The following is a 22421-nucleotide window of genomic DNA, read 5'->3' on the forward strand; positions in this document are numbered from 1 at the left end:
CCAAATGTCCAAATATATAAAAAGTAATTATCTGGGGGGAAAGGAAAAAACAAGGGAAGGTAATAATCAAATCACACAGGAACAACATTCCAAATAAAATCAATAGAGTCAGTCTAACTTACCTAGTTATATGTTATTTACTTAAATAGAGCCTTGTGTTTCAGAGCATATTCAGAGTTCATGGTCTGAGAATGCATATCTTGACTTCCAGTTAGAGGTTATATGGAAGACCCAAGAGTGAGCAAACTCTTACTTTTATGGAGATCTAAGTTCAGTAAAAGATGGCCCATTAGCAGAGGCTGGTTTTTGTTTTGTCTAATCTTATGGTTACTGGAGTCACAAGGTGGCTGAGGTGTGTGTGTGTGTGTCTTATCTTTCATTGTACAATAATTTCTGCAGTAGTCTACAGCTTCTCTGGCTTCCTGCGCTTCAGTTAAGGCCTGGGGGAAGATGTCCTGAAGTAATTCCTCCCATGGGGCTTTTTCAGCTCAGGAAATGCAGGCAGTCAGGCAGCCTGCAAAGTGATGCTGAGCAACAGAAAGAAAAACACACACAGTATCCTTAGTCTCTTCACAATGATAAGGAAATCTCAAAAACACCACCAAAAGAAATTCTGAAGTGCCTTGAAAATGAGGCAGAAAAATGGAAGCCTCTTTCATAGGAAACAAAACTTTTGGGAAACTGGAGGATGGATTTCAGCACAGCATTAGACATTTCAGCCTAATCCCCACAAGTGTGTGTGTGTATGTATGTGTACATGTATACACAGACACCTTTTCCACCAAACTGGGTCCAAGACCATGTACAGAATATTCAAACAATTCCATAAAAACAATGGGGCTGGTCACACAACATGACAGCCTGCAGTGTGGGTGGGGCATGTGTGGCTGCCATTTTGAATATTCAACCCCCACTCAGGGGTTGTCATGTTGTGCGAATTTGGCAAGCATGGGTTATGTGAGGGTTAAACAACCCTCGCATAACCCATGTCCTGTTTTAGGGTTGTTTAAGCTCACATAACCCATGCTCACCAGGTTTGCATGACACAACAACCCCTGAGTGGGGGGTTGCATATGCAGTTTGGTGCCCACAGGTGCTGTGGCTTGTTGTGGGTTAAGTAACCCACAACAAGCCATAGCATGTAATCTGAACCCAATCAATATCTAACTAGGACATCATGATTCAAAACCAAAATTCTGTTTTTGTTTTTTTTCGTTAACTGATTCCAGAGATATGGCTGGTGTATGTTGGCAACAGTAATCCCCAGGATGAGTTCTGACAGCTGGTTGGCCACTGTGTGAACAGAATGCTGGATTAGATGGACCCTTGGTCTGATCCAGCATGGCTCTTCTTATGTTCCACCCCTTGGGGATGGGGTAAGGCAGTAAGAAGGCCCTTTGAGCATTTCCTCAAACACTCCTCCACCCGTTTTATAGTTATATAACTATTATATACCTAAATAATATAACTGAATAGTTATATAGGCATGTTGTGGAATTAAAGGGGTTGATTATTATGTTTTCAGGTGTAGCCAGAATAATTTTTATTTTATTTTTAAAACAGAATGAGGTTGAGAGCAGGGTGACTTTTAGATACCTTCGGGTCTGGATGACCACACATGCTCACCTGAGTAGTTGTTATTTATTAGGATCCTTGAGAAGCACTGGGGCCAGTCCAATCAGTCCTTTATGTGCACTCTGAGCTGCGCACAGCCCTCCTGCAAGGGCGTTGCCGAGGGATGGCAGGGAATTCTGCTACAGACTCCAATGAGGCCGGATCCTGAAGAATCTGTGCCCCCGGAGTCTGCGGCGGAACGGAACACTTACCTCCACCTCCCTGTGGAATCCTCTTTGGCTGGATCCTCCAGCAACGGATTGCCAGCGATGTGGCCGCCATGCCATATTGCTGGCTGAAGGGGACTGCGACTGACTGTGGATGCAAATGGCGTCCAGGATGCCATTTGCGGCTGTAAAGGCCTTAGTTTAAGGTAAATGCAGCTGTAAATGGCTGCATGTACCTTAAACTAAGGGCTTTACGGCTGCAAATGGCATCCTGGACGCTATTTGCGTCTGTGCTTTTACGTGATAGGCTACGCAAATATTTGCATAGCCTATCGCGTGTATGAAAAGCATGGACGCAAATGGCATCCAGGACACCATTTGCGGCCATAAAGGCCTTAGTTTAAGGCAAATGCAGCCATTAACGGCTGCATTTACCTTAAACTAAGGCCTTTACCACCGATGCAATGAATATGAACTTGAACACACTCCGGGAGAGAGCGGAGGACAGGAAGGCCTGGCGTGCTGTGGTCCATGGGGTCACGAAGAGTCAGACACGACTTAACGACTGAACAACAACAAAGGCCTTTATGGCTGCAAATAGAGTCCTGGATGCCATTTGCATCCACAGTCAGTCAAGTCCCCTTCAGCCAGCGATACAGCATGGCAGCTGTATCGCTGGCGCTTTGGAGCCGGCTGGCGCCTCTGCGGAATTGCCGCAGAGCGGAGCCGGCTGATGAGGATTCCGGGGGGAGGTACGGATTGCCCCCCCGCAGACCCCCCCCCCCAGACTGGCAGGTACGGGGATTCGTACATCCCTAGCGTTGCCCTCTGAATGGTGCTGCAGGAATCGTAAAAGCCATGTCATTGCTTATCCCATGAGGTATCAGGCATGACAGGGAAAGGAGCATCTAGAAACAGGTCAGGGGTGGTGCTAAAAAGAATCTGAAGACAACAAAGTTTCTGCTACTATAGAAGAAAGGGCAGTGTTGATGGAGCATATGAGGATGCAGGAATGCGATTTGAAGGATAATGTGTGTGTGTGTGTGTGTGCACGTGTGTGTGTGCATGTATGTGCAGAGGTCTTTCCTGGGGGTTCGCAAATTGCAATGAGAGAGCTGATGCAGCACAGTGACTATGAGCTGTGAATCAGGAAGTTCCTGGTTCGAATCTTCCCTATATCATGAATTCACTAGGTGCCCTTAGACAAGCCCTTCCTCTCTCAGCATCAGTCTCGTCCCCCCACCCCCATCTACAACACCAGGGATAACACTGACTTGACTTACCTTACAGGGCTGTTGTAAGGATGATTGATTGATTGATTACATTTCTATACTGCCCAATAGCCAAAGCTCTCTGGGCAGTTCACAGCAATTAAAACCATAAAATACAAGACAATAAAATACAATATAATTTAAAAGTTTAAAACTACAGTATAAAAAATAAGGACAATAACCAAATAGAACCTAGCAGCAGTGCAAAGATTTAAAATGGATTACCAGCTTTAAAACAGAAACTGAAAAACCTAAATGAGATAATGAGAAAATGATAATGAGATAATGCATGTGAAGTGTTCTGAGTGCTTGAAAGTGTTATACAAACGTTGAGGTATTCTTGTTATCAACGATGCAGTTGGCATATAGCTACTCCTTCAAGGAAAAATCATGCTACAAGATTATGTTATAAACAGTTGTCCTATGCTGTGGAAAATAATGAGGCTCTATCCTGGAAATATTTAAACACATTGAGCAGCACATACACCAGTGATTATATTGAGCGTTTGCTAAATCATGGAAATTGGCTGGGCAGAAGAAAATGTACTTCTGTTTAATGTGAAGTACAATGTAAATGCAATAAAAACAGATGACAAAACCTACCTTCATGGTCTCACATTGTAGAAGCTAGACGAGCCATTAAATGTGGTGAATGCACTGTTTATGTAGTTATTGAAATGCTTCTAGTGTGTTTGCCCTGTAGGTCATAATGTTCTTTAAAAGCAAATAGTTTATACAATGGGAAAGAAAGCTCACTTCAGGCACATTGTGGAAGGCATTTGTAGGAATGCATATCTTTACAGCCAGCTGTGCATTGTGTGTGTGTTTTTGTTATTCAGAAATTAAGCTGTAGTGGAAAAGATGTTAATTTGTCCTGTGACGGTATTTTAGTCAAGGATCTGAGAATTCTGAAATGGATGTTCATCCAGACAGAGCAACAACAGCTGTCCATGCTACATCTGAAGGAAAACATTCCCATTTCATTTAAACAGTGCCCCCTCACAGTTATTTTCTTCTCTTTTGTGATATTCATCAAGAGATTAATGTTTTACGTCCATGATTTAAAGTCAGATGTAACAATGGACATATTATTGGTTCTTTTTGGGTGCAAGCGATTGAAATGGGAAGTGGCATGATGCTTCTCTTATTACAGGATCCCAATTGTGATATAAACCTGGAGACATTCAGACAGTATTTGTTCCTTCAAAATGATTGACTGCTCTCAAGTTCCCACTTTGGCTGAAGTGAGGTCAGTGGAGACATAAGACCAAACAGTTTGGTCTGACATAAATGAGTCTTGCGCTTGCACATTCCCTCCTGCCCTGTGCTCTCAGATTAAATTAGTGACTATTTAGAGCAAGCTATACATGCAAACCAGCAAATGCTAGTTTCTGTTTGCCCTCCAAGTTAGCCACTTTTTGAAGTTGGTTTGCAATGTTAGTTTGTGGGGCAAGGGAAAATCGTAATTTGGCAGTTCAAATGTAACAGCATGGCCTGGTTCGCACGTAATGCTAGGCCATGGTTTATTTAAACCATGGTTTGTTTCCCTAGTTGGGGTTTTCCTGGCGGAAGATTGAACAAACCATGGTTTGTTTTCTCAGTTTCTGGGTTGTTTGTTTTCCTCCTCCTTCACCTGCTCCCTCCCTGTAACTCAAATGCCTTTCTGGCACTGCAGTATTGGCGTGCAAAGAGGTTGGGTGTTTTTGTTTTTACCATTCTTTCCCTCTGCCTCTGTAGCCTGGCAAAACAACCCATGAACAACCCACGATTCTGTGTTTTTACATAACAACAACCCATGATTTAAAGAACCCACACTTCACTACCCAACAACAAACCATGAGTTCTCTTCATGGGTTGTTCGTGGTTAACAACCCATAGTTAAATCATAGTTCTGGGTTCACACGTAATGACAACCCATGATTCAACAAACTATGGTTAATTAAGCTATGGTTTGTCATTACATGTACATTTGTGCTAAAGAGGATGTAATGAACTGAGCCAGAGCATTTGGGGAGGAAGGGAAAGGAAGGGAATGGGGGAGTGCACAAGTATAAGTGTCACCCATGATCTTTGTAACTGCACAGAGAGCTTTGGCTATTGGGCGTCATAGAAATGTAATGAATGAATGAATTAATTAATGAATGTGTGTCATGCCCAGAGAAGATTAATACATAACTAATCATACCTTAAAACAACAACAACAACAACAACAGCAACAACAACAACAACAACAGTAACAACAACAACTATGTAGCACAGGGCAACTCCAGACTGAAACAAGTCATGTCCAGGGCAGATATTACTCTCTTCCAGCAGAGTAGACATGTGCACATACCTGGTAACTTCTTTTAAAGCCTGAAAAAGGCAGGGTTAAGATCCTCGCCCTATTCTTGAAGCTCCCCACCACTAGGGATGGATGAACACATTAGAGGCCGTGCTCGGCGTGCACTTGAGCAGCTGCTGCCGCTGTCAGCCCATGCGAGCCAGGCTATGCAGACGTAGGAGGGCTTGGTGAGCTGTTCAGGATCACACTGCAGCTGTCCACCCCTCTGTGCGAGCCACCATCTTTGACGCAGGATGGGGCTCTACATTTTCATAGATTTATTGTTGTGCACAACAGCGGCTGGAAAGGGCCATTTCCACAACCTTAGAGTCCCATCTTGCATAAAAGGGGCTCTAGATTTGTACTGGGTCTCTGGAATGAGGCGGGGAGAAAGGATCATTCCCATCCAAGGCCAGCTATGCGGGGGCAGCGGTTTGACGGGAGGAGGGTGGCAAAAGGGGCTTCCCTGTTGTCCCCCTCCCATGAAGTCACTGCTTTCATGGTAGCTGGGAGGAGGAGGGGGGAGGATCATTCCTTTCTCCCCCTCCCATCCTGCGCCAGCTACGCAAGGGCAGCAGCTTGATGGGAGGAGGGCGGCGAGGGGGGCTTCCCTGTCATCTCCCTCCTCCTGTCAAGCCACTGCCTTCATGGTAGCTGGGATGGGAAGGAGAGAAAGGATCACCTCCCCACCCGCACTGACCTGTGCGCCCACAGCAACTGTGTGTTACTGTTTTTTTTTTTAATGAAATCCTGCACACAAGGCCCAGCAGTTTCCAGCCAGCTACTGTGCGCAAGATTTAATTTACGGAAAATAGTCGCCATTTGCGACTTGGCTGTGGGTGCTCGTGGCCGGGACTGGTAAGTCCCAGCAGTTTGCGCAGCTCAGTGGGTGGGGGTGGGGGCTCGGCAAGCCGAGTCCGGTGGACCGAGCCGGGGGGAGGCCTCCGGACTCCACCCCCTGCACAGGTGCTCACAACATCCCTCCCCACCACCAATATAACTGAAGCCACAGCTTCTGCCCCAGGACTTAGATACAGTTAGAGAAGACTGTATGCACCTTAGCAGAGGCACTTTCCAGTTTACAGGAAGCGCAGAGGTGCAGAGGAGAGGCCAAGTTAACACATGATAAGGACCACTCTGGCTTCATCAGGCTTGGCATCAGCACATGGAAGCGATTCTCTTGCCAAATCCTCACTCAGATGATGCACTTGAATTGATTCTTCTGTTGTGATGGTTATGAAAATGATCTGCCACATAAGCCTGACCAGCGGATATGTTACATTATCGTATTTTAAAATCCTTCCCTGCAACGCACTCATATCTCTATCCACAGAAAGGGATATATGTTACGAAAATGTGCCTGCACAGGTTGGTGACTCAGTTTCATTTAAGCTTTGGTCCGGTGACTGCTCTGGATGATCCCACAGATCCCACACTCAGAACTGCTCTGGGATGACTTTTAACTTGCCCGGATAACACCGCTACGGCTGCTGTCCTATCCACACTTCTCTGGGAGTAAGTTCCATTAAATTCAGTGGGACCTACTTCTGAGTAGACTGAACTGGATTGTGCTGTGGGTCAACCATACTTTGCACTACAGCCTAACTCCTGTTATCAGCTGCTGCCACCCCACACTTCCCCCCTGGAAGTAGGGATGTACAAATGTCACTCACCTTTTACGAAAGTTGATTCACGGTGGAGGGGAGGCACTCCATCCCTCCCCCCGAAATTCTGGCTGGGGGGGAGGCGCCCCGTCCCTCCCGCCGCGAATCCTGTCCTGCCGGGACTGCAAATGGTGGCGGCTGTAGCCGTCGTCGTTTGCGTCCCTGCAGTCAGCCGTGATAGGCTACGTAAATGTTTACGTAGCCTATCACGGCTGAGTTAAAAAATAAAAAAAACCCAGCGCGTACGCAAATGGCGGCGCCCATGGGCGCCGCCATTTGCGTTCCTTATTTTGGCACATGTAGTCTACGTAAACATTTACGTAGACTACGGCGAAAATAAGGGGAACGCAAATAGCGTAGATGCTATGCTATTTGCGTTCCCCTTATTTTCTCCGTAGCCTACGTAAATGTTTATGCAGACTACACGTGCCAAAATAAGGAACGCAAATGGTGGCGCCCATGGGCACCGCCATTTGCGTACGCGTGGTTTTTTGTTTTTTTTTAACTCAGCCGTGATAGGCTACGTAAACATTTATGTAGCCTATCACGGTATTTTTTAAAAATCTAGCCGTGATAGGCTACGTAAATCTTTACATAGCCTATCACGTTTTGTTTTTTTTTAACTTGGAAATGGTGGCGGTGGCAGCCGGTCGGAAGACCGGCTGCCGCAGCTGCTGCTGCCGAACCGCCACTGAACTGCTGCCGGAGCCGCCGCCAGGGAGATTTGCTGAAGGTAAGTCCCGTCCCGGGGTGGGGTGGGGGGGCAGACCGTTTCGCCACCGATTTCAGGGGACCGAATGCGCTGGCATTTGGCCTCCCCGAGATTCGTGGCGAAATTCTCTGACATCCCTACCTGGAAGGCACAGGTTTCTGGGGATTTACAAACACTTAGGAGTTTAGCAGATGCAGGTCTGTGCACGTCTTTCCTATTAATCTATATAGTGTGTTCTAATCCACCATATATTGAAGCTCTGTACTGCAAGAAGGAGTCTGGCAAGGAATTACTGGTGACAAGTTAAGTGAACAGCAAAATAAAGGAATTATTGAAGAAAAGTTATATTCAGAAAAAAACATAAATTCTGGCATATGGAAAGTAACATAAATAGCATTCTGATGAATATGTGGCATTAGCTCAGGGCAGCAAATTAAGCCTAGATCTGAGCACTTGCATCACATAAAACTTTGCAAGTGCCCATTAAAGTAGTGACCTTTCCTACGTAGTTCCTTCCTACTCTATCCCATACTATCTTAATACCCTTTTTAGTGTCCAATAGGGTGTGCGTGTGTGGGGAGAAGTGGGTGGAAAATAGCAAGGGACCAGTTAAGACTTCTGTTAGTACAATTAGACAACATTGCCCCATAAATAAGCTTACAGGATGACAGGAAAGCTGAGATTTAGCTCAAAAGCAAGACAGATAGTGTATGTCAGTTATACCAGTACTACTAATTCAGGACCCATTGACAGCAATGATTGGAAAACTCAGACTTTGCTGAGAAAACTCAGACTTCAAGATGGCAACAAAATTAACGTGTAGCACATATTCATATTTTCTGTCACATGTTGAATGTAGCTGTATCTCACGTTATTTCTTGCTGTATGTAAGAAAGCTGGGATATGAGCACAAGCGAAGAGCTGCTGTATTAATAATTAATTGGTTTAATGCACATAAATATAAATTGTACTGTAAGGCCCATTAACTTCATAGTTAAGGTATCCTTCGACTTTCAATTTCACTTTTGTAATTTGCATTCTTATTCTCTGATGCATAAATGGAGAACTGAAGAGGCTTTCCATGCAGAACCTTTGATCATGAAGAGAGCCTCGCTTGGCAAATAAAACTGAGTTATTCAGGCAACGTTTGTATAGAGAGAGACAACAGCATCTCATGTGAGACAATAGCATCCCTTGAGAGAACCTGAGATAGCATAACACAACACAGTATATTCCTCATCTACAAGATGCCCAGTTATGCAGCTCATCCTTTCTGTTACATATCTGACCAGACTGATATTTTGCATTCAGAATAATCCAAATCTCATTGAAATCTGCTGAAACGCTCCTGTGGTTTTTAATGGACCTTGGATCGGGCTCTTGACATATGGACAGGAATTAACAAGTATCCTGCTGCCTCCTGGTTTATTTACCAATTTGACTGAAATCATAGTTTGCTCTGAGCCTGGTGCAGTAAAGTTCTCCAGACAAGCAATGTCAGTAGCATTTTGCTTTTCCCGCCCACCCTCAGGATCTTGTGCTGACTGCCCTTCCTGGGAACATATGTCGATTTGCAGATATTTGCTGCCTACATGCATGGTTGACAGATCGTGGTGCAAAGAAAGCTGACTACTGTACTCTGAGTAAGCGGCAGCTTGGTAAAATGTCCATAAAGGTTTAATGATAATAATTAAATGTAGTGCTGATCATTTCTGATATTGGCTTTCCAGGATGGTTGGGTTGAAATAAACAGAGAGCTGTTTCTGTTCTTGAATTTCTCTAAATGTCTTTAAATGTTGAGGTCAACTCTTGGCCTGCATACCCATGCCCTGCATGATGCTGGAAATCCAGGGCTCAAACATCCCCAACAGATGGCTGCCTAGAATTCAAGAAATTCTCCTTGAAGAATTCCAATGTGGGAGAGCCCACCACCTCTCTAGGTAATCAGTTCCATTACTGAATTGCTCACACAGTCAAGACATTTCTCTTAATGTTCAACTGATATCTACACTTCTGAAATGTAAAACCAGTGTATTCTAATGGCTCATGCAATGAGACTTAACCCTACCTCTCCTTCTCTCTCTATCCCCATGCATGCCCCCAAATCTGATCTGGTGGTCCCTCAACCCTGAGGGTACATGAGAGGGGCTGTAGGGGGAAGGGGAATCCTTTCCACCAGCTGTGTCGGTTTCACTGCCAGATGGACACAGTTGGATACAATTTGTTTGACCTAGTTCTGCCCTCTGGGGCAACAGAGAGCAAGTATTTGACCTCTTCTGTGTGACAGCCATTCCAGTATTTGAAGAGTGCTATCATGTTTCCTCTAAGGCTGCATCTACACTTACCACCTTTTTTTGCTTCCAATGAGGTTTCACTGCCCGCCTTTCACACTACGCAGTACCCGCCTCGAACTGGAACCGGAATTTCCCACTTCCATGCTCCCGCTTTCAATACCCTAATATCCCAGTATTTCCCCTTAATGTGCTCTGATTTTCCATCTTCGCTACCATATCCAGTTGTAGTCCCCTCCCCCACCTGTTTATATACGGCAATGTTTGTATTTCCCTCCTGTCCAGTCACAGCTCTCAATGGCCCCATGCCTTCTTCCGGCTACTGATCGCATAGCTTCCTAAGCAGCCTCCATTTCCTCAGTAACAAGCAAAGGGCTGGATGTGCGTGTGCTTGTCTGATCTTGGAAGCAAAGCGGGGTCAGCCCCGGTCAGTAGTTGGATGGGTGACCACCTGGGAATCAGGCTTCCTGCACTGAGCAGGGGGTTGTTCTATCCCTTCAAATGAGACTAAGTTTTACCTCCTCCTATCCCCCACTCCGGATGGTTTTTTTTTAAATTAAGGCATTATCCTCACAGAATCGGGGCTTCTCCGTGATGTTTTTTTTCCTAATTGAGGCATGATCTTCAAAGCTGTGAAGCTTCACAACTTCAAATCTTCAAAGATCATGCCTCAATTAGGAAAAAAAAACATTGTGGAGAAGCCCCGATTCTGCGAGGATAATGCCGTAATTTAAAGAACACACACATCCAGAGCGGGGGATAGGAGGGGGTAAAACTTAGTTTCATTTGAAGGGATAGAATAACCCCCTGCTCACTGCAGGAAGCTTGATTCCCAGGCGGTCACCCATCCAACTACTGACCGGGGCCGACCCCGCTTAGCATCCGAGATCAGACAAGCGTGCGCAGGAAAACAGCACAGCGCTCGAGTGTGAACCGAGCTCACGCATTCAATGAACCACTGCAACGGGGAATATGGGTGAGTGTGAATAATCACGTTTTAATGCGAGAACGTTTAACCTGATGGGACACCGAATTCACTGCGATAGTGGGCGCAATGTAGGTCGGCCCTTAGTCTATTCTTTTCCAGGGTAAATGTACTTAGTTCCGGTGGGAGATTCAATACTTCTTCATACAGCACACAGTTAAACTATGGAATTTGCTACCACAAGATGTAGTGATGGCCACCAATTTGGATGGCTTTAAAAGGGGGTTGAACAAATTCCTGGAGGAAAAGGCTATCAATGGCTACTAGTCCTGATGGTTAAATGCTGTCTCCAATATCAGAGGCAGGAAGCCTATGTACACCAGTTGCTGGGGAATATGGGCACGAGGATGCTGTTGCACTCATGTCCTGCTTGTGGGTTTCCCGTGGGCAGCTGGTTGGTCACTGTGTGTACAGAATGCTGGACTAGATGGACCTTTGGTCTGATCCAGCTTGGCTCTTCTTATGTTCTTAACTCTTCCTCATAGATCTTGTTTTCCAAACCACTGACCATTTTCATTGCTTTCCTCTGAACCTGTTCCAATTAATTTATATACTTCTTAAAATGTGGCACCCATAACTGGACACAGTACTCCTTTTTTGCAGACACATCACATTGTTGAGCCATGTTCAGCTTGTTATTCACTATAATCCCAAAGATCGTTTTCACATGTACCATTTAAAAACACGGCATGCCCTTGGGACTTCACTATAAACGTGCATATTAAACATTCTTTGCAAAAGAAGGATTATGCTTATAGCATTAGTGAATTTTTCTGTTACTATCAAACAATATCCTGTTATTGATAATAAAAGAAAAAAAAACTATCTATAGTGGTTTAATTATCTGTAACAAAGAACATGGGTTTTGCTTCACAGAGGCTAAAGTTCTTTTTAAAGTTTCTCAGGAATAATTGTATACAGCAGCAAAAAGCCTTCAGCTAGAGAGGTCACAGTCCACAAAGCAAGTCATTATTTACAAGTTAACTTTACTGCTCCCTTTTCTCACATATTCCTGTTAAATGATCAAATCATTTAAATATTAAACATTCATCTCTGATCTTATTTTATGAAGCCAGCTAACTACTTTTAATCTGTCTCTTTTTTTTTTCATGCTCTTGCCTGTGACAACTTCTACATTATAAAGTTTACCAGCCTAGACTGATGGATTGCCTATTACTTCTTCTATTAGGAAGGCAGGAACAACACAGCTAGGGGATAATTAGAATTTTTTGTTTGGCATCAATAAATTACTGAACAGGCACCTGGTTCCCATCCTTCCTATCAGGGAGCAGATTTTGAATTCATCTGCATTAGTTGAATCTGGAAGAACTCTACTGACATCAGCAAAATTAATTTGTATTCGTAATATGCCTTGGAAAAATATTTAATTTATTGACTGAAAAAAATCCTCTGTGATTGATAAATAATGGTAGATGGCATATTTGGGGTCATACAGTCATGTTATAAATCCTTTTCAAAATTCTTGGGACTAATCTGTTTTTAGTGATGTGGTATATTTTGTCTGCCCACTCAAATATTTTCTACTAGGATTTGTATAGATTTATGATACTGACATTTAGGATTGTGCAAAGAGAATGAAATTAGGCAGGCATCCAAATGAAGAAATGTTGTAGTAATGCGTGACTTCCATTACCCTCCCTCACATTGTCTGGATAAATGCATGTTCCGGTCACAACAAAGAGGTTACATTTCTTGATAGCCTAAACTTCTGTGCCCTACGACATTCATCATGCTGTGAAACTTAGTACAAGATGCAAGCATTGTTGAACCAGTTGGAGACAATGGCCTGGTTCAGACATAACGACAACCCATGGATTGTCAAGGCCATGCAGTAACAATCATGTTGTCTCCCACCCACTCACCGCTTCTATGCTATCAAATTTAATTTATATTTGAGCGGAAAATTGCCAAGGAAGTCCAACACAGTCACATTTGACGTCAAAAGAGGAAACTTTTTTCTAAAATAAGGGAACTGGAAAAAAGGAAGTTGAAATGAGAAGTCAAGAGGGTTAAATCTCTTCAAAGTGCTTGGAGGTTACTCAAAGCCACAATAATAGAAGCTCAGCTAGAATGAATACTGCAGGTCAGGAAAGGTAGCACCAAGTTCAAGAAATCACCAGCATGGAGCATGAAAGCTACTAGGAAGCTCTAGAAAGCTACTAGAGAAGAACAGCTTCCTTCAGATACTGGAAGTCTTGTCCGATGAGCAGAACAAAAAGGAACAGAAACTTGCACAAAGGAAATGCAAGCAGACAATAAGAGATGCAAAAAGGTCTTTTGAAGAGCATATCACTAATAACATTAAGGTCAACAATAAATAATTCTTTAAATCAGAAGTAGGAAACTGGCTGAGGAGGCAGTGGACTATTGGATGACAGTAGAGTTAAAGGTGTACTAAAGGAAGATAAGGAGATTGTGTAGAAGCTGAATGAATTCTTTTCATTTGTCTTCACTGCAGAAGTCATAGGGCAGATACCTGTGTCTGAATTAATATTTTCCAGAAAGGAGTCTGAAGAACTGAGGGAAATGTTGGTGATAAGAGGTGACATTCTAGACCTTATTGATAGTTGAAAGCTAACAAATCACTGGGTCCAGATGGTGTCCATCCTAGAGTTCTTAAAGTAATCAAATATGAAATTGCTGATCTTCTAATAAAAGAAATATGTAACATGTCTCTAAGATCAGCCTCTGTACCAAGGTAACACCAATTTTAAATGTGACAAACATAACACCATTTTTTATTAAGGGGATCCAGGAAGGATCTGGGTAATTACAGGCTGGTTAGCTTACTATCTGTTCTAGGCAAATTGGTGGAAAGCATGATTAAAAGATAAAATTAGTAAGCATATAGAAGGCCAAGGCCTGCTGAAAAAAATCAACCTGGCTTCCACAAAGATATATCTTGTCTCACAAAACTTTTAGAATTCTTTGGGAGTGTCAGTAAATATGTGGACAGGGTTGATCCAGTAGACGTGGTTTACTTGGACTTCCAAAAGGCTTTTGACAAAGGCCCTCATCAAAGACTCCTGAACAAACTTAGCAGTCATGGAATAAGAAGAGAAGTCCTCTTATGCATCAGTAACTGGTTAAAGAACAGAAAGCAGAGAGTAGGAATAAATGGTAAATTCTCCCAATGGAGGGATGTAAACAGTGGGGTCCCACAAAGGATCTGTATTGGGACTAATGCTTTTCAATTTGTTCATAAATGATACTGAAAGAACTGAGCATGTTTAGCCTTGAGAAGAGAAGACTGAGGGGAGATATGATAGCGCTCTTTAAGTACTTGAAAGGTTGTCACAGAGGGGAAGGCCAGGATCTCTTCTTGATCATCCCAGAGTGCAGGACATGGAATAATGGGCTCAAGTTACAGGAAGCCAGATTCCAGCTGAACATCAGGAAAAACTTCCTGACTGTTAGAGCAATACGACAATGGAATCAATTACCTGGGGAGGTGGTGGGCTCTCCCACACTGGAGGCATTCAAGACGAGGCATCTGTCAGGGATGCTCTGACTTGGATTCCTGCATTGAGCAGGGGGTTGGACTTGATGGCCTTGTAGGCCCCTTCCAACCCTACTATTCTATGATTCTATGATTCTATGGCATTGGGTGTGAGCAGTGAGGTGGCCATGTTTGCTGACAACACCCAATTATTTAGGGTGGTTAAAACAAAAAGGGATTGTGAAGAGCTCCAAAAAGATCCCCCCAAATGGAAGAATGGGTGCTAAAATGGCAAGTTCAATGAAAGTAGGTGATAGATCCATACAAGGAAGTGGGCAATATAGCAAATAATTTTAAATCAATCAATCAAATAAAACAATGGCCAGTTGGGGCAGAACAAAGGGAACCTCCTGACAGGATGAACTGACTGCCCATCATCATCTCAGCAGGGCCACTGCTTTTCCTGGGGCTTCCCTCTTCACTTAGTCATCTGCCTTTTTCCTCCTCCCCGCATCACAGGCATCTATCTCTACAGCAGCCTAAAACCCTGCATTTAAAATGGGCTTTCTCCTTCCATTTTAAATACAGGATCACGACTACCTTTTTCACGTACTTCCTTTTCCCCCTCCCCTTCCCCCTCCTTCTCCCCATATCTGAGTCTTCCATGATCTTTCATTGCTCTGCTCTTCTTCTTGCTGCTTTCCCTCTTTTCATGGAGGGAACTCAAGCAGAACACAGTGGGGTAATTTGATAGCTCATTATCTGCAATCTATTTAAAAATGGAACAATGGGCATTTAGTGCAGCAGATGCCCTGGAGGGTCACAGCATGATGTAAAGAGCCCACAAACTTCTGTGAAGGAGCAATCTCAATTGCAGGATAAAAGCTCTGTGTGAAGGAACCCCACAACTCCTACATCTGTGGCTTTTGGCAAGGTGGGGGTGGCAGTTGGTACAATATAATGATCTTAAGGATTGTCTGATTTCATGGCAAAGATGGTTTTTTCTATGTCTAACTGTGTCATAGGGACATAAACTCCAGCTTATAATTGGTTTTATTTGTGGAGTGAAGCTTCCTTCATAAATGTGACATAGAATCCTGGAATCATAGAATAGTAGGGTTGGAAGGGGCCTACAAGACCATCGAGTCCAACCTCCTGCTTAATGCAGGAATCCAAGTCAGAGCATCCCTGACAGATGGCTGTCCAGCCTTGTGGGAGAGCCCACTACCTCCCTAGGTAATTGGTTCCATTGTCTCCATTCTAATCTCTGAGGCCATGTTTCCACGACAACAGAAGGAGAAGCTAATGGAGGAGTACCGGATTTTTAAAAAGGGATCAGCTTTGCTGTGAGCAGAGCTCCACAAACAGGTTCTCCGCAGCAGTAAAAATCGGTTCACAGAACATACTTCCTGGTGGGGGTTAGCATGAATGTCATCTGACCGGCAGGGGCTGCTCAACCAATAAGAGAGGCTTCTCCCCCTTTCTCCTTTCCCCTGAAAGACCAGATGTACCAGCATTTCAGGAGCAAGTGTCATTGAGTAGACACACACATATGCTTGTGCTGGGAAAGGGGGGGGGACACAAAGACAGAAACCAGCCCCCATTTTAACCTGCAGGATCACTATAATGAAGGGTCAAAGTAGTTACTTCCTAAGGCAATAAACCAAAGAAAGTAGAACTGGAGCCTTGAGATCGCACTTTACCGCACTTAGGGAATTGGGCTTCAACCTGTGCCATGTCAGTTGAGGGGGATCTCTGTAAGTTCTGTGGGCATTCAGAGGGCAAGCCTCATTGACCACAATGGGAGTTACTTCTCAGGAGACACTAATGGGTTTGTTATGGGAAGGAGAGCAGTAAACACAAAAACCCGCAGGATCTCTATAACAAAGGGTGGACGTAGTTCCGTCCTAAGGCAATAAACCAAACAAAGGAGAATCAGAGCCTTGAGATCAGGCTGTGCCATGTCAATTGAGGGGGATCTCTGAAAGTTCTTTGGGCATTCAGAGGGCAAGCCTCATTCAGCACAATGGGAGGAAACACCCCTTCACTGGGGTCACGGTGAAAGGCACACCCCTGGATAGGGCTGGCGTACCTGAGGTCAATGCGGGAGTCAGGACACATAGCAACCAGGGAGAACCCGACTTAGGGAAAAGAATTGGACTTTGAGCAGTCTCAGGAAATCCAGTTTTTCCCTGATAAGCTTCAGGGTGGCTGCTGGATGGCCATGACATCATCTATCCCTAATGACCCCAGCACACAGCCAGTTCAGAGTAAATTGCTGGTGGACACCCCCCCCCCCCCCGTGACAGAAAACAATGGATCTGTCTATTATGCATAAAGTGATGTGGGAAAGCTGTTGAGGCTCTGGAGGTTGAAATAATATCAGGCAACTGCACAATAATGTCTTTGAAGTTAGTCCTGTCTCCAAACAAGTTGAATTAAATAATATACTTTCTACTTCTACAAAAGATTGAATTACTTCAATATATTTGTGTGTGTGTGGTGGGAGTTTAGTTAACAACACACTTCTGTCCAAGTTTGTCTTCTGTGTGCCAATTATCTAATGTTGACCTGACATACTTCCTAAATTGTGCCCTTTAAAGTCTGATTTGGAAAAACTGCACTTTGTAATGCGAGCTTTTTAAACTTGGTTCGCACATTTATTTCATTTTATTTTTTCACTTTTGGACTGCCCAGTTCTCTGGGCGGTGTGGAGGTAGATTAAAAACATGAATATAAAATCAAAATAAAACAATGATAATAACACTGCACAAAATAAAACCAGCAGCAAGGAGTAAATCATGGGGTATTTTGCAAGGGGTAAATAGTGTCACTCACTTTATTTGTAAATACTTTAAAAAAAACATAAATAAAACTGCTTCAGTGTTCAGTGTACCAAACCTGATGTGATTTTTAATGGACAAAATGACCTGGGATCTTGAATCATAGTTTGAATGAGAGAGACAGATTTGAGGTGCCTGGGACCCGCCAGTGGCCCTGAGTGGTCTTGCAGTGAAGAACGCTGTTCTAGGCAAGATCCTACCAGAGAAACATCAGTTTATATAGCTTGATACAGGGAATTATGGAATAACCAGTAACGCATTGTAATCAGCACATCTAACAACATCTTTTAGGTGTTCTTAATGGATGATCAGACTCAACTCATTTGAGCCACCAGAATAGGGCTTTTCAAGGTAGCTATGTTGTTTGTCATGGAATGTTGCATTTACTGTTTCATGAATTCCTTTGCTTCCTGAATCAGTCTGCCTCTCAGTTCAAACTGCAGGGTAAGAGTGCGCTGACTGATGGCAAATTGAGCCCTTATCTTATTATTTATTCATTTATTTATTTCCATATCGCCCAGTAGCCGAAGCTTTCTGGGCAGTTCACAGTCCTAGAAGGTGTTTCACAATGGCTCCATGTACCACCTCACTGTGTCCTTGCTGCGGTTGTTGTTGTTGTTCAGTCGTGTCCAACTCTTCGTGACCCCATGGACCATAGCACGCCAGGCCTTCCTGTCCTGTGCTCTCTCCCGGAGCGTGCTCAAGTTCATATTCATTGCATCGGTGATGCTATCTAGCCATCTCATCCTCTGCCGTCCCCTTCTCCTTTTGCCTTCAGTCTTTCCCAGCATCAGGGTCTTTTCCAGGGAGTTTTCTCTTCGCATTAGGTGGCCAGAATATTGGAGCTTCAGCTTCATTATCTGTCCTTCCAATGAGCAGTCAGGGTTGATTTCCTTTAGGATGGACTGATTTGACCTCCTTGCAGTCCAGGGGACTTGTAAGAGTCTTCTCCAGCACCACAGTTCGAAAGCATCAATTCTTCGGCGCTCAGCCTTCCTTATAGTCCAGCTCTCACAGCCATACATTACTACTGGGAAAACCATAGCTTTGATTAGACGGACCTTTGTCGGCAAGGTGATGTCTCTGCTTCTTACTATGCTGTCTAGGTTTGCCATAGCTTTCCTCCCAAGGAGCAAGCGTCTTTTAATTTCATGGCTATAGTCAGTACATTGATTAAAAACCATGATGGATTTAGAACATGGAGTTTGAGGTCTTTGAAGGATGTGGCATACAAACTGGCTTGTCTGCATCTGGTGTAAAGGAAACATTTGTCTTATCTTGCTGTACAAGCACTCCTACAAAATTGAATTGTTCTACAACTGCTCATATTTGAAGCTTTCCATATACTTTTCTACTCCAGATGGTCAATGTAATATTAACAATAATAATGGATGTAACTGAAAGTACCTTCCAGAATAGCAGTTGTCTATGCTGAGGCGAATTACTCTCTTAACTGCATTCTTAGATGACAGATATGAGTGGGACATATCCTATTACAAATCGGCTCAGTAGGAATCTGTTAGGTAGAAACTGTTAACACTGAATGGCTATTTAATGGCTGAACTAACTGAGGGTGGCCAGGTGCCCTCTTTTACAGAGGACAGTCCTCAATTTGAAGGGCTGCCAGAGGACTGTCCTCTATTTGAAGGTGTTCTCTATTTGATTGTGTTTAATTCTGGTTTAAAAATAAAGAACCTTAATAACTGTTGCCCATGAACAGTTAGCATCTGGGCAGCAGACTGACTAGGCAGGCACACAGGTCACCTGGTGACAGTCTTCTGTGATGGACTGTATTTTTGTCAAAATTATAATACTTATTTCTAAATGTGCATCTATGCATATACATTAGCATATGCAAATTTTATGCAGAACAATATCCTCTTTTGTCCTTTTTTTTGGTGATGCATTTACTCTTTTTGGCGATTCATAAGTGACCATTGTACTGTCCACTTTGAGGCTGGCAATGCCACTGTTTGGTTTCAAGAGAAATGCTCCATCGCGCTGAGTACGAATAGGGCCCGTTCCTTGCACCCAGTGCACTGTAGGAGAAGGTTCATGTAGACTCCCAAACTTTCATGTGTGCAGCAGTATGGCCCTCATAAAACAGTCACATTTGAGCATTATCTTCCCTATAGTTTCCCTGGTACATTTTTCTTTCCTTCCCCTTCTGTGGTTTCTGTTTCGGATACAGAATTATTCCCATTAGGCGAAGCAGTAATTCACTGAGCATAAGATTTACTTAAAGTACAGCTGCGTTGCTTTGATGATGCCATCTGCCCTGAGTATGGACAGCCCAGTGCCTTGCAGCCAGTGTGCTGTAGGAGAAGGCTTCCTTAAAACACCCAGACTTTCATGGATGCAGCAATACGTGCCTCATAAAACAGTAAGAGCAAAGAAAGCTAATAGTACATATTTGGTAATCACTCTAGGGTTGTATTTCCAATCTGTGGTGCTTGAATTTTGAATAGTTACATATTGTAATTAGCAATTCTGCTCACCAGTTTTATTTCCCTTTCCTTTTAGATTAATGATCTAACTCAGCATTTTTAAGGTACAGCCAACAATCTTGGGCAGAGCTGGAGCAGCATAATGAATCTCAATCTCTCTCTCTCTCTCTCTCTTTCTCTCTTTCAACATACCATCTTAATTGCTGTATCTCTTAATTCATGTTTCCTATTTTTGCGTATCACAGCTTAATTAAAATGCAGTTGGAACAAATGACTTTGCCAGTATTTATGTACCTTCACCAACTCCTGGCATTTTATTATCCTGCCCATATCTGATTTGTAATTCCGATGTTGTAACGCAGACATGTCACATTGGCAGTTCTCTTTATCCCAAAATCAAAACTTCACAGTTGTTTCCCCCTGTTTTCTCAGCAAGGTCAAGCTGATGGCGGAGAATTCTTGCTCATTAACTCTGTGGGTTCTTTCCATGATAGTTTGAGGCATACTCAGCTGAACATTTTGTTTGCCGTAAGCGGGACTCCTGAGAATCAGTCTGCAGGCCCTGGGTTCATGGGATTCATATAGCACCTGCAAGGTCAGAAATGAGTAACTACCATGACATCTGGAAACTTGCATTGCTCATGGCTGTATTTCATAAGGAGCTACAAAATGCTTCTCATCTAGTACTGACTGGGTCATGACACAGTAAATGTACTGCTTTACAAACTGCTTTATAAATATATTTATCACAGCCAGTTTGAGATTAATTTTTATTTTTATGGAGTAGACAGTATGGAGGGGCATGTTTGTCCAAATGCTAAGTGTCAACAGTGAAGGAATGCACACTGGCTCTTCTTGGTAATAGCATAGTGGACCATTTATGTGCAGAGATTAAGCACACTGAACAACTCTGTGGTTCTGCCTGCCTGTCAGACTGTTTATTTTTTCTTAAGGCACAAGTCATTGCTTGACGTTTAACTTACATAAATCTCTCCTGGGAAAGGGGAAGAGTTTGTATAGGAAAGAGGCTATCTGGAGGTGTTGGATAGCGGGGAGCCATAGCATATGTTTCAGATCAGAATCTGCTTGGGCCTTGTGGTGAAAGAAAGAAGCATGGGAACCCAAATGAATCCAAAGAGCAAGTCAGTGGTGAACAAAAGCCAAGGCCAAATTGAAAGTATCATGCAATAGACAGAGGTTGTTAATACGTGAAGACTGCAAGTATAGGTGCTACCACTATGGAAAGAGAAATAGCCTCTTGTGCCCTCATGTGAGTATGGATCTTTCCCATTCATGGAAAATTTGTTCTTTCTTACCTAGTGCTATGGGTCAAGCTGTATAAAAATAGAAAGGCATCTTACATTCCTACTTCTGACAGTTACTGAAAATCACAGAGTGTGAATAGGGTCTGTTTTGAACATTCATTTCATTTGTATGTATCATAAGCGTTCCTGACTCTTCCTGCAAGGAGTCCAGCATTTCATACTGGGGGCGGGGGGGGGGGGAGGGAGATTATCCAATTTTACTGTCACTGCTCCATAAGTTAGGCTGATAGAGTGACCAGTCCAAGGTCATTCCCAGCACAATCCTTTGCATTTTTACTCAAAAGTAAGTCCCAGAGGTGTTTACGCCCTAGTACATTTGTTTAGGATTACTGCTCAGTGAGCTTTATGGCTATAGATCTGGGCCCTGGGCTGTAGCTTCCTGGTCCAAGTCCAACAGCCAAGCCACATACCACACTGGCTTCCCAAACAAGTTATATGGTCTAGGGCAGGGACCGGTTTCGTGGAAGACAATTTTTCCACGGACTGGAAGGGGATGATTAAATGTAAGCGACTTCTATTATTATTACTACCCCCCGCCACCCCCCGAAATCCACCCGGGACGGAACCGACCTGGCAGCGGCTGGTTCAGGTCCGTCCGCTGCTGTCCACCCGCTGCGCCCAGACTGCGGATGCAAATGGCTTCCGACATAGCCGATGCCATTTGTGTCCCTGTTCTTCAAGTAATAGGCTACGTAAATCTTTGCAGTAATAGGCTATGTAAAGATTTACGTAGCCTATTACTTGAAGAACAGGGATGCTCATCCACTGCTCACCTCTTGCTGAATGGCCCTATTCCTAACAGGCCACGGACCGGTACCGGTCCGTGGCCTGGGGGTTGGGGACCCCTGGTCTAGGGGACATGTCAAGTTCTATTCAAAGATAAAGTTTTGCATGCACGCATCCCAGGGAATAACTCCAGATGTCCTATGGAAGCAAATCAGAACTTGGCCTGCCATTCACCTGTCTCCTCATAATAGTTTGGTGTTCAGCTTTTAGTGAACTGTCTCAGTCCTGACAGAACCATAACAACAGCACATCTGACTTTGTTCATCTCAGTTCCTAAGAAAACACAGTCATATAGCTAGTAGCCCATTCAACATTCCCCATCAAAGATGGTTGCCAGCTATTTGAACTATCCATTTGTTTGCCCTTCTTCTTATATACCTTCTGTAGAGTCTGCTCTCAGATGTCAAAGGTTTGTAACCTAGGCCACCTGCAGCATGCTCGATGGAAAATTCTCTTGCAGCTTTGGTCAAGCTAGTTACTGATTTATATACTTTCATGAAAAAAAACAGACAGTTGTAGGATGGGTCCCGGTA

General features: G+C 43.7%; 1 protein-coding gene across 1 annotated transcript in view; it reads left to right on the forward strand.

The window, feature by feature from the left end:
• GALNT18 (polypeptide N-acetylgalactosaminyltransferase 18) overlaps positions 1-22421 on the forward strand; it is a 463511-nt gene that overhangs the window by 111314 nt on the left and 329776 nt on the right. The gene's annotated exons all lie outside the window — the stretch shown is intronic.

This window comes from Heloderma suspectum, chromosome 1, assembly GCF_057233095.1.
Source record: "Heloderma suspectum isolate Gila_16-S chromosome 1, 16-S_ref, whole genome shotgun sequence".
In the NCBI taxonomy this organism is placed as follows: Eukaryota; Metazoa; Chordata; class Lepidosauria; order Squamata; family Helodermatidae; genus Heloderma; species Heloderma suspectum.